At 44.8% G+C, this 14,775-nt stretch overlaps 1 protein-coding gene across 3 annotated transcripts in view; it reads right to left on the bottom strand.

Annotated features, from left to right (window-relative positions):
- Window positions 1-2,617, bottom strand: part of SCAP (SREBF chaperone) — an 81,750-nt gene extending 79,133 nt beyond the window's left edge. For all 3 annotated transcript variants that reach the window (XM_082638123.1, XM_082638125.1, XM_082638126.1), the window contains exon 1: window positions 2,541-2,617. The gene's annotated coding sequence lies outside the window, so the exon portion shown is untranslated. The remainder of the gene's footprint in view (window positions 1-2,540) is intronic.
- Between the last annotated feature and the right edge of the window lie 12,158 nt (window positions 2,618-14,775).

The following is a 14,775-nucleotide window of genomic DNA, read 5'->3' as shown; positions in this document are numbered from 1 at the left end:
ATATCAAATAAACCAGTGGTTTCTTAACATTTTTGATTATGAATCCCCAACAAAAATTCAAGTACATATCCCCAATATACGTATACTTATACATAAATTATATATATGTACTACTGTGATAATAGAGTGTACATTATAAAATACAAAATAAAAATTAAATAAGGCTGAAATAAACACAAAGATTCGTTTTAATTTTTTTTTCCTGAGACCCACGTGCACCCTTGGTGCTTACACACACACACACCACTCTTTGGACTCTACGGCAAAGCTGCATGGCCCAGCAACCCTGCAAACGTTCTCAGGCAGTGCCCCTGACCACTCAAGGGGAAGCTGTCAAACACAGTGATCAAATGAATGTCTCCTTCCTGCGGAGTTCCACCATCTCTGACTCAAGTCTGTGACACTGGGTTCCTTCCTTCACCCCTAACACCCTCCTCTGCTACCTTTCACTTGGTAGGCAGTGGAGAAGACTGTCAAGCCAGCAGGTCCAAGAACAGCATAAAAGCATGGACTCTGTTTTCAGACAAACCTGGGTTTCCACCTGGCCTCAGCGTCTAATTCACTAGGTGACCCAGAGCCAGTCAGATAGCGTCTCTAAAACTAATCAGTTAAGGGGGTGATAACAGTGTCATTGCCCCTGGTTATTATGAAGATTAAGTGAGATAAGCTGTTAGGAGAGTACCTAGCACGGAATCTAGACAGCCCAAGTGCTGGATAAATATTTTACCCAGAATTATTATTTCAGGCGGCAAAAGAAGTCACCTGGACTTCGCTTCAGTGGCCAACTCAGGAAGGGAGCAAGTTACAGTGGGAGTAGGTAGGTGGTGCAGTTCGGCAGACCTGGTTTGAAGGCCTGATCCCCAATGCCAAGCTGGCTGACACTGGCAACCCAGTTTCTGTATGAGGGGGAGTCTTCTCACCTGTTTAATGGGAGCGATGACACAAACTGTACATGAAGTACCTATCGGAGCCAGTAAAACTAACACTGGTGGCCACCAAATGGCCACCGATGGTGAGGGTAAGCAAATAACACATAAACCTAAGTGTCATTCCAGGGTCCTTAGGACACATTCATGTATACACTAAGACAGTAAGCATCCCCTAAAGTCTACCACCAAATGTTAATAAATGCCTGTGTACTGAACCCCATAGGTATGGTTCATCTCCCAACTGGACAGTTTACTTGTTCATATATGACCTCAAAGAATTCACAATCTTTATGCCTCCATTTTCTGTGCATAAACTGGGAGTAGTAGACTTTTTATACCCACCTCCCGGCAGTAAACTAATCTAGATGATGGGAGAGGGGGACCCAAACCAGTGATTATAAAGCACATGGAGACCTCTGGAGAGGTGCTGTTTTTGCCACAATAGCAAAAGAGAGCTCTCAAACACCAGACGCGTTCATAATCAATGAGAAGTAATTCTTTCAATTTCAATAAATCACCAAAAGAATGAGTGTGGAGATATATTTATACATATTTTGTGTTTTTTACATCGTGTGCCCCGGGGAATGCTGCAAATGTGTAAAACACCTAAAACCTAAATTCTATCAACATACATTAAAAAGATATAGGTCGTCAATTAGAGGAACACCTAAAATACTCTCAGACACCCTTGACCCTGACTCCCTTATAAAAGCTTCAGTCTTTAGCACAATACCCTGAGATGGCAGCACAGCAATAAGGACACCGCATAACCAAACTTCACAAACGTTTGGTCAGAAACACACTCAAAGCTAGTATCATTAAAGAAACCTTTTACTATGTCCTCTTCACAAAAATTATTACAAAATCCCCAGAAGGAGTTCAGTCACCCAGCTCTGTCACCACAGAAGGTGGGGCAGTAAGTGACACGAAACAGGGCAAACTCCTGCCAGGAGGGGACTCACTGCTCCCCTAGGCCACGAGCATTTCCACCTGTACAACTACCTACGGCTCAAACAGTCTAGATCCCTGGCTCCCTGCAGCTAATGCTACTCTGACGTTAGGATCCTGCATGATGAACGGAGGTAAAAAACCACCCAGAATAAACAGAGGCAACATCAGTGAGCAATGTTTAGGTCTGAGCGAAAGAGAAAACTAGAAACCAAGCAAAACCCAGCAAAGAAGCTACATGTTGTCTCTCAATCAGATCTTGTAAAAGAGGCAGGTGCGGACAGCGTGCTCTCCTCCGCACTCCGGAAAACCCAGACAGCCCAAAAGCAGGTTCTAGAACCGGCAGCTTCCCAAGGGACGGCGGGGCCAGTGGGCGCAACAGCGCGACCCATCCTCAGGCCAGTGGTCCCCGGGGCCAGGGGGAGGGCTGCGGGCGCGCGGTTGGCCCGGACGGGGGCGCAGCCAGGGTGGGATTGGGGACGCGGCAACCCGGCCCCCTCTCTGGCTGCAGTCTCTCAGCCCGGCCCGCACGGCTGCTGGACAGCGCCCACGCCGGCGCGCCAGTGCCCCCGGTGGCCCCCACCCCGGAACTCCCCGGGCCGCGCAGCAGGAGGCCCGAGCCGGGCCCGCGGGCGGACGCCGTGGGGACGCGCGCAGCGGTACCTGTGGCGGCAACAGCTCTCGGGCGGCGACAGCGGCGGCAACGGCGGCTGCGGCAGGGACGGGGGCGGGGCGCGGCGCGGCGTGCGCGCTCCCGGCCCGCGCGGTCCGGGCGTGGCGCCCGCCCTCTCTCTCCCGGCCGCCAGGCGCCCGCGCAGCTCTCCGCCCCTTCACCTCTCACCTCCTACCTTTCCCCTCCCGCTCCCGCCCCCGCCGTCCTTCGCATGTGCTCCCTGTGGCGTGCGCATGCGTGATAGAGCCCCCAACCGCGGCTCCCGCTCGCCCCCTGGTGGACACCGGTCACACGACCCCTGGGGCGAGGTCTGGGGTGGGGCGGGGCCGGGCGAGGCGGACCGCGAAACCGGGACAGACCTTTGAGTAGAGTACCAGAGCTTTTAACAACACGTTCCGCGGAATTAGCAAGAACACGCACAGACTGCCCATGTTCCGTTTCATAACAGCGAAAAATTAAAAGCAGCCGAGATATACAACAAATGCAGATGGGTCGAATAAATTAAGTCCATAAACTGGACTTCCTTAAGGCCTTTTAAAAGGGTAAGTTTTATGAATACTTAACTAATGTGGAAAGATGTTCTTGAAAGAATATTCAAAATGAGCTGTAGGGTATGAGCTCATTTTTGTTAAAAACAATCCAAGAAGGGTCTGGGGCGATGCTGATGTGTGGTCGGTGGATATCTCTGGGTGGAGGATTAGGGTGTTAGGATTTTTCCATTTGCTCATGGGCATGTAACCATCTTCTACATGGAACACATATTTGTTGTAATAGCAATAGCTATGTCCGTCGAGTGTTTACTCTTCACCAGGTGCCTGAAACCAAGTCCCCCTAAAACCGAGTTCCTCTGCCGGGTTTATGACTATCCTCTCTACCCAAAATGTTACTCCCTTTCTTGTCCAATACATGTTTCCCTCAAGACTGAGGAGTAGCAGAGAAACGGGGGCATTGAAACCGAGCAGGACCCTGTGGGGCCCTCCTATAAGCAGATAACTTAGGGGGTCCCCGGAGAAAGAACCAGGAATGGCTTTCACGGTATTTTGTGATCTAAGCCTGCTTGCCCTTGAACAGGTCTCAGTAATTAATGATCTAAGGGATTAAAGGGATGCAGGAACAGAGAAAAGGCAGTCAAACAATAGTGCAGTGATACAGCAGAGTTCTAGTTCCTCCTCAAGGGATACACACAAAGTGTATTTTTGAGTTCTGCAAGAACCAAGGCCCCCATCCAGGTGGAGGACAGAATGATGATGTTGACCCTCCTGACTTCAATCAACTAAAGCTTGGACTCTGTCGACCTTTGCCCCAATTCTATGTTGAATCCTCTTCTGCTTAAAGCCCCTTCTTGAATATGCATGTACCCTTAGCTTAAAACTTCCCAATTTTGCTGTTCAGGGAGACGCTGCTTTGGGAAAGATCCCTGGTGTTCTCCTTACTTGCTGCGAGTAATAATCATTCCTTCTCCCAGTCTTTGGCTTGGTTGTGTCTATTGGCTTGATATCCACCAAGAGGTGAGCCCAGTTTTCAGGTAACACTCCCAGGTAGCAAAGCCTTTCCGTGTCCCCGTTTCTTGTTTGTAGGAAATAAGGCTTCAGCTTCCTTGACCTTCCCTGAGTTCCAAAGGGCAGATTCAAACAGTTACTAATCAAGGAAGTGAAGGAATACAGAAACAAGTGAAAACAATCCTAGTTCATCCTCGAGGAATTTACGAAACAATATATCACTTTGAGTTCTTCTACTGGAACTAAGGCCCCCCCCCAGGTGGAGGATAATAACTTCAGGTTGAGCACAAGATTCCTGGAACACCACCCTGCAGCCCTCACCCCAAATTTTGCCTATACAAACTCTTCCCTGAAAACCATCAGGGAGTTCAGGTCTTTCGAGCAAGAGCTGCCCATTCTCGCGTGGCCCTTGGAATAAACCTGTCTCTGCTCCAAACGCCTACGTTTCCATTTGTTTAGCCTCACTGTGCACCCAGCACATGAACTTGGGTTGGACAGCATGCTGAGCTAAGCACTTTGCACATGTCCTCTCATCTGACCTTCCTGAAAACCCCAAGGTAGGTCTCGTTACCCGGTCTCACAAGAGAAGGGGAGGCTTTGCCCAAGATGAGGGTGCAGGTCCCAGCAGGCCCAGCACTGGCCCATCCTGGGACGCTGCCCGTGGTGATTGCCTGTGGGCCAGCCCATGGGGACCTTGATCACACCACCCCACGTACTCATGAACACAGGTCTCAAGTGTCAGGGGGCAGCCTCACCCCACCCTACTGCCCTGGGCATGCTCCCCTCAGCTTACCCGCACCCACCCTGGTGCTATCTGGATATGGGAGATAGATCCTGTTCCTGCCCTTGAGGGTGGCAGCGCTGGGGTTGCAAAAAGGGCAGATATAACCACAATGCAAGGCTAAAATCAGAGGTGGCCCTTCAGGCAGCTCCAGCCACCTCACCCCTCACAGGCCTTCTTCACAGCCCCTTCCCATCAACCCTGTTCCAAATTCTCCAAAGTCGTGCCTTCCTCCTTGCCCACCACAGTACTATCATGGTAAAATTAAACAATAATGGTGTTGGGCTGTACCCCACAGGCCTACAAGCCCTGTGCTTGCCCAGCTTCAAGACCGAAGAAAGAGCCCAGAGTCAGCAACAGAGACGTCAGTGGTGTAATGGATGGGGGAGCTTACACGTCTGAAGCAAGGTCCTGGAGCGACACCCCACTGTGTGCGGTGGACGGTGAACAGGACATGGTGGCAGTCTTCACTCCCAAGTGGAAGGAGAGGTTACCAGTTATAGGGGAATTTATGTCAGGTGGGCTCATTAGGTACCAGGGAAACCAGCAGAGGGGCACGCCCCTCACCGCCCCTTTGATAAGAATAATCACCAGCTGGGGTGAGGGCAGGAGCGTAGGAAGGTCAGTCAGGTGCATAAGATATAGGTGAAGCAGGCACTGGTTGGGCAGGGGAGGTACAGAGAGCAAGAGAGCAGCCATCTTGAGTAGACTGACCATACAAGTGGGGACAATTGACCTTGGCCCAGAGTGACCTTTAAGATTTTGCCCTGTATTCAGAGTTGGCTTTTGGCTTTAGATTAGAATGTTTATAAAGGAAGAACTCTTTTTTGTTATTTTTAAATTAGAGAGGCAACAATAGAGAGCAGTGTGGGGAGACTTACCTACACCCGTTATCTCACATCACGCCACGTCTGATCCCTTGCAGTGCCATCATCCGGCCCCTCAGAAAACTTGGGCAAAAAGGACCTCAGATCTCTGTCACCAGTTTTTCCTTCTCTCTGCACTGCCTCGTTCCTTTTGGCAAATATAAAGTCTACCCATTTTTTTTAGTTTTCTGAGTGAATGTCACCGTGCAGACCAAGTCCCAGTTTCTTCCCTTTACTGTCAAGTTCCTACAAAGAATGCAGTTCCAAGCTTGCCTCACAGCAGAGTCACTTGGGGGAATGTTTAAAGTGAAGTCGGAGTCTCCCTGAGCACCACCCCAGGCCCACTGGACCAAAGTCTTCTCTCCAGAGATTGCTGGAGACCTGTCTTTTCACAACCCCTACCACAGGGACTTAGCTAGTCTGTCTTTTGGGCACTCCTGTCGCCCCTCCTACTCCCCATCCCCTCCCCACCCAACCGTTTCACCCGTGTTTACGGGGGAAAGACGCTCAACAAGCTCTGGATACCTTCCCCCAAAAACAAGAGCCTCCAAAACTGACAAGCTCTTAGTTAAGTGCCTCTGTGCCTTGCAGCACTGTCAAGAATCCCCCGCTGCACAAGAACCACTGGGGACCCTCTGAGGAGCCTAAGGATCATGGGCCCGAGATGAATCCACTACTGAATGTCCCCCGTGAGCTGAATGAAGTGGCCATGATTTTAGGGCTTTTCCAACAATTTATTATGAAAACATAGGGAAAAGCTGAAAGAACCATACAGTTAACAACACTATATTCTAGATTCCACAACTATTAATGTTTTGCATAATATCACGTTTTTCTTTAAAAAAAACCAACCAAAAAACCTTTATCCACCTATCAATCCATCTTATTTGTTATGCATATCCAGGTAAGTTGCAGATACCTGATTTTAGTTTTTATAACTCAACACACAACCTAAAAGTTCACTGAAAAACAACACAAAACCTAAAAGTTGAAAATGGTGTATTACTTGAGGACATTATTGAGGACTATAGCCTGGAAACAGCCTCTCAGATAGCTCTGAGGAACTGTTTCAAAGAGGTAAGGGAGGGCTTCCCTGGTGGCGCAGTGGTTGAGAGTCCGCCTGCCAATGCAAGGGACACGGGTTCGTGCCCCGGCCCGGGAAGATCCCACATGCCGCGGAGCGGTTGGGCCCGTGAGCCATGGCCGCTGAGCCTGCACGTCCAGAGCCTGTGCTCTGCAACGGGAGAGGCCACAACAGTGAGTAGGCCGGCGTACCACAAAAAAAAAAAAAAAAAGAGGTAAGGGAGGAGCCAGGATATATAGCAGTTTTTGCTGGGGGGATAAAAACGTAGTCAAATATCCAAAAAACTACTGCTAATCACAAAAACAGATATCTCAAGTATGGGAAGAGGCAAGAGTCTGGGCTCATTGAAATCATTCCTTTGATACGCATCTTAACTATGAGGGGCTTCCATCCTGAATGCCCCTTGGGGTGCACGGTTGTTGGGAGGCAGGCAGCTGCAGTGGCTGATGCCGTGATGGTGGGCAACATGTGTTGTTTACTGAAGAGGTCGGCAATTGTTTTTGGCTACAAGCTCCATTTTGCCCTAACTAGCCAAAGCTCAACCTTACTCCAGGTTGCTCCCCACAGTAAATTCAAAATTAAAAAAAAAACTAAGTGGAGCTTAGAGATCATCCAGAAGTGATAACAATTCCCAGTTCTTGGGATTCCATGCTGGGCCAAACCTCAGGACAATCTTGAAAAATAGGGGCTGGGTCTATTTCACAGATGAAGAAAACTTCCTTGAGAGGTGAAGAGATTTGCCCAAGGTCACTCTGATAACTGACCAAGCAGGCCACCACAGGACTCTGGGTTCCAGCCCACTGACCAGCCACCTCAGCCTGTCATGGACACAGAGAAGGGTGTTTCACAATGGGAGGGCTCTGTCCTTGCAATCAGTTGCACTAACACTCATGCTCACCCTGAGTTAAGCATTAGTGATGGCAGCTGGCAATGTGATAAAGTGGAAAGGGCTGCTTCAGGACTGGATTCCTTGGGTTTGAATTAAGGTTCTGACACGCAGCAGCAGCTGCTCTGCAGCCAGGAAAATTAACTCAACCTCAGGGAACCTGGACTTAGGAGTCAGGTTCCAAGATGCAACCAAGAAAACTGACCTCTGTGGCTTTCAAAAAAATTACATCGCTATGAACACATGTAAAACACTGAGATTCCGATAACCAGTAGCCATTTTAATAACCATGATACAGTCATTAAAAATATTCAACATCTCCATGTTGTATTAGTAGTCATTCAAAGCCTTTATTACCTGTCAAGTTCCTACTATGTGTCAGAGGCCAGGGATATCAGTTCTCTGCACTAGAGAAGTTGTCTTAGTGCATACCTTTAAACAAAACCTTACAGGCAATATGATAAAGAATATTAAAAACACTTAGATTGTAAAACACTAAGATTCCGACAACCAGTAGCCATTTTAATAACCATGATACAGTCATTAAAAATATTCAAAATCTCCAAGTTGTATTAGTAGTCATTCAATGCCTTTATTACCTGTCAAGTTCCTACTATGTGTCAGAGGCCAGGGATATAAGTTCTCTGCACTAGAGAAGTTGTCTTAGTGCATACCTTTAAACAAAACCTTACAGGCAATATGATAAAGAATATTACTAAGGTCATAATAGCTGCCAATAATAATGACAAACTATTGATTGTTGTCTCCTTGCCAGAGATGGGCTTTACAATATATTACCTCGTAAAATCCTCATGATGGCCTTTAGAGGCAGGTAAGATACACCTCATTTTAAGGATGCAAGAAGTAAAGCACCTAGAGCTTTAACAACTTGTTGGAGGTCACGGAGGGGCAGCATCAAGTGTCAGTCTGCACAACCCCAAAGTCCCCGAAATTCTGTCACTGAATTTCCAAGTGCTGTGGATGGAAGGGAGTTGGTTGGCAGGAAGCCAAAGAGCAGGGATCACCAAGGGGATGTTCTATGAGCAGGGCCTTGTAAGGTAAGGCTTTGCAGCAATAGCTAATGCTTAAACTATATGCCAGGGCTACCTTAAACGTCATCACTTATTTCACCCTGACAACCCTTTAAATCCATGAAACAGGCTTATTATCTCCCCACTTTGTAGATGATGAAACTGAGGCCCAGAGAGGTTAAGTCACTTGAGCAAGGTGATTATAGTCGATTACTTCATTGTTCCCTTCTCTGTAAGCAGATCATACACACAGCCCAGCCCATTGTCAAGTGACTGTGGTGCCTCCCTGCAGGGTGAGTGACTTCATTGTCAGCCTTGGCCATGTGTTTTGCTTTGACCAATGGAGTGTGAATGAACGTGATCTACACAGTTCTGGAAGAAGCCTTAACAGCCATTGCTTGTGTGGATGAGCCTCCTGTTCTTTCCCTTGGCCAGGAAAACAGCAGTCCCAAGTTAGGACTGCTCCTTCCACCTGGGTCCCAGACCAAGAGGCCATGGAGCAGAACTGTAGCAATGACCCACAGCCCCTGGACATGTAATGTGAGTGAAGAATATGTTTGTCAATGTAAGTCACTAGGATTTGGGGACTGTTTGTTACTAAAGCAGAGCTCTAAGTGAGGGAGTCAGGATACTAACCTCAGTAGCTATAATTTCAATGCCATAAAATTTACCTCTTTTAACTGTACAATGATTTTTAGTATAGCAAAGTGCAACTATCACCATAATCTAACTTTAGAACATTTTCATAAGCCCGAAAAGAAAGCTAGTGGATTGTTTCCCTTTCTCACCCCCAGTCCCACAGAATTGTGCAATACATAATCTTTGTGTCTGGCATAGATTTTTCTTTTTTTTTTTTTGCGATACGCGGGCCTCTCACTGTCGTGGCCTCTCCCATTGTGGAGCACAGGCTCCGGACGTGCAGCCTCAACGGCCATGGCTCACAGGCCTAGCCGCTCCGGGGCATGTGGGATCCTCCCGGACCGGGGCACGAACCCGCGTCCCCTGCATCGGCAGGCGGACTCTCAACCACTGAGCCACCAGGGAAGCCCCTGGCATAGAGTTTTTGAAGTTCACCCATGTTATAGCATGTATCAGTACTTCACTTCTAATTATGCCAAACAGCATTTCATTGTATGGATATATCACATTTTGTTTATCCATTCATTAGATGATTGGTGGGTTGTTTCCACTTTTTTGGCAATTATGAATAATACTGCTATGAACATCAACATGAGTGTTTAAGATAGCCTCATCCACCAGAGGGCAGACAGCAGAAGCAAGAACTACAATTCTGCAGCCTGTGGAAGGAAAACCACATTCACAGAAAGAGAAAATGAAAAGGCAGAGGACTTTCTACCAGATGGAGGAACAAGATAAAACCCAAGAAACACAACTAGATGAAGTGGAGATAGGCAACCATCCAGAAAAAGAATTCAGAATAATGAGAGTGAAGATGATCCAGGACCCTGGAAAAAGAATGGAGGCAAACATTGAGAAGATGCAAGAAATGTTTAACAAAGACCTAGAAGAATTAAAGACCAAACAAACAGAGGTGGACAATACAATAACTGAGTAGAAGGAATCAATAGCAGAATAACTGAGGCAGAAGAACGGATAAGTGACCTGGAAGACAGAATGATGGAATTCACTGCTGTGGAACAGAATAAAGAAAAAAGAACGAAAAGAAATGAAGACAGCCTAAGAGACTTCTGGGACAACATTAAATGCAACAACATTCGCATTATAGGGGTCCCAGAAGGAGAAGAAAGGACCTGAGAAACTATTTGAAGAGATTACAGTTGAAAACTTCCCTAACATGGGAAAGAAATAGGCACCCAAGTCCAGGAAGCACAGAGAGACCTAGGCAGGATAAACCCAAGGAGAAACACACTGAGACACATAGTAATCAAACTGACAAAAATTAAAGACAAAGAAAAATTGTTGAAAGCAACAAGGGAATAACAACAAATAACATACAAGGGAACTCTCATAAGGTTAACAACTGATTTCTCAGCAGAAACTCTACAAGCCAAAGGGAGTGGCACGATATATTTTAAATGATGAAAGGGAAGAACCTACAACCAAGATTACTCTACCCCGCAAGGATCTCATTCAGATTCGACGGAGAAATCAAAAGCTTTACAGAGAAGCAAAAGCTAAGAGAATTCAGCACCACCAAACCAGCTCTACAACAAATGCTAAAGAAACTTCTCTAAGTGGGAAACAAAAGAGAAGAAAAGGACCTACAAAAACGAACCCATAACAATTAAGAAAATGGTAATAGGGGGCATCCCTGGTGGCACGGTGGTTGAGAGTCCGCCTGCCGATGCAGAGGAGACAGGTTCGTGCCCCGGTCTGGGAGGATCCCACATGCCGCGGAGTGGCTGGGCCCGTGAGCCATGGCCGCCCATCCGGAGCCTGTGCTCCGCGACGGGGGAGGCCACAACAGTGAGAGGCCCGCGTACCACAAAAAAAAAAAAAAAAAGGTAATAGGAACATACATATCAATAATTACCTTAATCGTGACTGGATTAAATGCTCCAACCAAAAGACACAAGCTCACTGAATGGATACAAAAACAAGACCCATATATATGCGGTCTACGAGAGACCCACTTCAGACCTAGGGACACATACAGACTGAAAGTGAGGGGATGGAAAAAGATATCCATGCAAATGGAAATCAAAAGGAAGCTGGAGTAGCAATACTCATATCAGATAAAATAGACTTTAAAATAAAGAATGTTGGGCTTCCCTGGTGGCGCAGTGGTTGATAGTCTGCCTGCCGATGCAGGGGACACGGGTTCGTGACCCGGTCTGGGAGGATCCCACATTCCGTGGAGCAGCTGGGCCCGTGAGCCATGGCCACTGAGCCTGTGCGTCCGGAGCCTGTGCTCCACAACGGGAGAGGACACAACAGTGAGAGGCCTGCGTACTGCAAAAAAAATAAAATAAAATAAATAAAAATAAAGAATGTTACAAGAGACAAGGAGGACACTACATAATGATCAAGGGATCAATCCAAGAAGAAGATATAACAATTATAAATATATATGTACCAAACATAGGAACACCTCAATACATAAAGGCAACTGCTAACAGCTATAAAAGAGGAAATCAACAGTAACACGATAATAGTGGGGGACTTTTAACACCTCACCTACACCAATGGACAGACCATCCAGACAGAAAATTAATAAGGAAACACAAGCTTTAAATGACACAATAGACCAGATAGATTTAATTGATATTTATAGGACATTCCATCCAAAAACAACAGATTACACTTTCTTCTCAAGTGCACATGGAACATTCTCCTAGATAGATCACATCTTGGGTCACAAATCAAGCCTTGGTAAATTTAAGCAAATAGAAATTATATCAAGCTTCTTTTCCAACCACAACACTATGAGATTAGACATCAATTACAGGGAAAAAAATGTAAAAAGCACAAACACATGGAGGCTAAACAATACGTTACTAAATAACCAAGAGATCACTGAAGAAATCAAAGAAGAAATCAAAAAATACCTAGAGACAAATGACAACGAAAACACGACGATCCAAAACTTATGGGATGCAGCAAAAGCAGTTCTAAGAGGGAAGTTTATAGCAATACAAGCCTACATCAAGAAACAAGAGAAATCTCAAATAAACAACCTAACCTTATACCTAAAGGAATTAGAGAAAGAAGAGCAAACAAAACCGCAAGTTAGTAGAAGGAAAGAAATAAAAAGATCAGAGCAGAAATAAATGAAATAGAAACAAAGACAACAATAGCAAAGATCAATAAAACTAAAAGCTGGTTGTTTGAGAAGATAAACAAAATTGATAAACCTCTAGCCAGACTCATCAAGAAAAAGAGGGAGAGGACTCAAATCAGTAAAATTAGAAATGAAAAAGGAGAAGTTACAACGGACACTGCAGAAATACAAAGCATCCTAAGAGACTACTACAAGCAACTCTATGCCGATAAAATGGACAACCTGGAAGAAATGGACAAATTCTTAGAAAGGCATAACCTTCCAAGACCGAACCAGGAAGAAATAGAAAATATGAACAGAACAATCACAAGTAATGAAATTGAAACTGTGATTAAAAATCTTCCAACAAACAGAAGTCCAGGACCAGATGGCTTCACAGGTGAATTCTATCAAACATTTGAAGAACAGCTAGCACCCATCCTTCTCAAACTCTTCCAAAAAATTGCAGAGGAAGGAACACTCCCAAACTCATTCTATGAGGCCACCATCACCCTGATACCAAAACCAGACAAAGATACTACAAAAAAAGAAAATTACAGACCAATATCACTGATGAATATAGATGTAAAAATTCTCAACAATTCTAAGCAATTCTCAAATTGCTCAAAATACTAGCAAACAGAATCCAACAACACATTAAAAGGATCATACACCATGATCAAGTGGGATTTATCCCAGGGATGCAAAGATTCTTCAATATACGCAAATCAATCAATGTGATACACCATATTAACAAACTGAAGAATAAAAGCCATATGATCATCTCAATAGATGCAGAAAAAGCTTTTGACAAAATTCAACACGCATTTATGATAAAAACTCTCCAGAAAATGGGCATAGAGGGAACCTACTTCAACATAATAAAGGCCATATACAACAAACCCACAGCAAACATCATTCTCGATGGTGAAAAACCGAAAGCATTTCCTCCAAGATCAGGAACAAGACAAGGATGTCACTCTCGCCACTGTTATTCAACATAGTTTTGGAAGGCCTAGACATGGCAATCAGAGAAGAGAAAGAAATAAAAGGAATACAAATTTGAAAAGAAGAAGTAAAACTGTCACTGTTTGCAGATGACATGATACTGTACATAGAGAATCCTAAAGGTGTCACCAGAAAAGTACTAGAGCTAATCAATGAATTTGGTAAAGTTGCAGGATACAAAATTAATGCACAGAAATCTCTTGCGTCCCTATACACTAACAACAAAAGATCAGAAAGAGAAATTAAGGAAACAATCCTATTCACCATTGCACAAAAAGAATAAAATACCTAGGAATAAACCTATCTAAGGAGGTAAAAGACCTGTACTCAGAAAACTATAAGACACTGATAAAAGAAATCAAAGATGATACAAACTGATGGAGAGATATACCATGTTCTTGGATTGGAAGAATCAATATTGTGAAAATGACTTTACTACCCAAAGCAATTGCAGATTCAATGTAATCCCTATCAAATTACCAGTGGCATTTTTTACAGAACTAGAACAAAAATCTTAAAATTTGTATGGAGACACAAAAGACCCCAGGTAGCCAAAGCAATCTTGAGGGAAAAAAACGGAGCTGGAGGAATCAGACTCCCTGACTTCACACTATACTACAAAGCTACAGTAATCAAGATAATATGGTACTGACACAAAAACAGAAATATAGACCAATGGAACACGATAGAAAGCCCAGAGATAAACCCACGCACCTATGGTCAACTAATCTATGACAAAGGAGGTAAGGATATACAATGGAGAAAAAAACAGCCTCTTCAATAAGTGGTGTTGGGAAAACTGGACAGCTGCATGTAAAAGAATGAAATTAGAACACTCCCTAACACCATAACAAATTCAAAATGGATTAGGGACCTAAATGTAAAAGCAGACACTATAAAACTCTTAGAGGAAAACATAGGTAGAACACTCTTTGACATAAATCACAGCAAGATTTTTTTGATCCACGTCCTAGAATAGTGGAAATAAAAACAAAAGTAAACAAATGGGACCTAATGAAACTTAAAAGCTTTTGCACAGCAGAGGAAACCACAAACCAGATGAAAAGACAACGCTCAGAATGGGAGAAAATATTGCAAACGAATCAATGGACAAAGGATTAATCTCCAAAATACGTAAACAGTTTATACAGTTTATGTTATGTATGCTCAATATGAAAAAAAATCCAATCCAAAAATGGGCAGAATACCTAAATAGACATTTCTCCAAAGAAGACATACAGATGGCCAAGAAGCACATGGAAAGCTGCTCAACATCACTAATTATTAGAGAAATGCAAATCAAAACTATAATGAGGTATCACCTCACA

This window comes from Mesoplodon mirus (genome assembly GCF_964341445.2).
Source record: "Mesoplodon mirus genome assembly, chromosome: 12".
NCBI classification, from domain to species: Eukaryota; Metazoa; Chordata; class Mammalia; order Artiodactyla; family Ziphiidae; genus Mesoplodon; species Mesoplodon mirus.
This window is presented reverse-complemented; position numbering and strand designations above follow the sequence as displayed.